Below are 1794 nucleotides of genomic sequence, written 5' to 3'. Positions count from 1 at the left end.
CCGCCCGGACGGGGCGGGCCGGGGCGTGCGCCATGAGCGGGCCGGGCCGGGCGCTGCAGCGCCCCCTGGAGCGCTCCGCGCCGCACTGCGGGCGGGGAGGCCCGCCGAGCACAAAATGGCGGCCGGGGGAGGCCGCCGTGTAGGGGTAGTCGTGTGGAAGGATTCTGCCCTACAGTAGTTGCCTAGTACACGCAAGGGACTCATGCACCTAAAGCCGTGCACAAAGCGTGGAAACATAGGTGGAAAGCAGCTCCTGGGGGAGTTTTGAGCCAGGTCCCTGCCTTCTGCAGGGTTACCCAGAGGCAGCTGTCCTGTGCTATGTCTCCGTGGGGTTTTAAATATCTCCAGGGACAAGGACCCAGCTCCTCTCTGGGCAATTTGTGCCATTGCCTGACTGCTCTAACAGCAAAAACAGCTTTTCCATAATGTGTCAGTGTGTTTCACTTTGTGCCCATGTACTGCAGAGTATCAAGAATCAGAGCATAATTCACCTCCTCCATCCTTCTGCTCGCCAGCAAACCCTCTGTTAGCATCTGTCTTTCAAAATCCTTGATTTGAGGTTTCTTGCACATTAGTAAAGGCAACTTTGGCTCTAAAAAGGCACCCTGCTGTCATTTGTGCTTCTGTATGCCACCTCAGTATGGAAGACAAAAATGACCTCCTTCCTCACACATGTGCTTTATGGGTTTAACCTTGCCTTAGTGAGCTCAGTTCAAAGCTGTATTGAGCAATTTTAGAAGCGTACCTGCTATAGTGCTCCCTGCACCTCCACAGATGGGTGGAAGCAACTCTCCTGATGCATAGATTTTGGTAGGGTGGGCTGAAGCCCTGTAGACCTGCTGCACTTCATAGGTTTTAGCAGGTCAAAACCATACACCAGAGTCTAACTTGTTGAGTGATTTGCTCCCGTGAGCTGGTGTGTGAGTTAGGATTTCATATGTTATCAGAAGGATGAAGACCTGAGCAGTCCAGTAATGACTGGTCATGTACACCCTCTGGCTGGCTCATTGCATGCTGATTGTCCTTGCCTGTGAGACAGGCTCTCCATCTCCAGTGAAATGGTCACTCTCATCCTGTCTCTTTGAAAAGTTCTTTGAGCCTGTTATTTCACAGCCCAGCCCTCTTGGAGATCTCAGACGTTGGCAGACATGGTTTCTAGCTCAAATGTGTTGTAAGCTGAAAAGCATGAAAGATATACCCACCACATAAATCCACACTTCCCTCCCCCCCCCCCCCTTTTTTTTTCCTCCCAGTAGTTATGACTATATCTGATCAAAAAATTGTTTCTTATGTTGTGATATTAAAATGTCTTCATAGTGGTATAGTAATAAAACCATATTAATGCTCTGCTATCCTTTTAATTTAATGAGCTGAATGTTGGAAACTAAAATTCTAAGCAATATTAAATGCGTATGCTTTAAAAAGGAGTTACATGTACTTTTTTAACATCACTTTTGTTCGCTAAGACAAACCTTGCAATAAGAAGACCTACATGTACTGTTACCATTTATATTTTTGTTGACAAAGTTTTTCTTACAAAGTTCTTTGAAGAAAAAAGAGTATGCTTCCACTTATTTATTGATGACCTCTTTACACCCAATGAATTTATTCATGTAATTGTAAAATAACCACGATTTCTGGGTAATGTAATAATTTGCCAATGGAAACTGCAATATAACACATTCAGTAAGTTGACAGTAAAACCAGAAATAAGCAGTCATCTTCATCTGGTACAGCTATGCACAGAGCAGAGTATCCCCATGACAGAAGATAAGTGAGGGAATGAGCCATTTC

The sequence above is a fragment of the Aythya fuligula genome, chromosome 3, assembly GCF_009819795.1.
Source record: "Aythya fuligula isolate bAytFul2 chromosome 3, bAytFul2.pri, whole genome shotgun sequence".
NCBI classification, from domain to species: Eukaryota; Metazoa; Chordata; class Aves; order Anseriformes; family Anatidae; genus Aythya; species Aythya fuligula.
Note: the sequence above shows the minus strand (reverse complement) of the source record.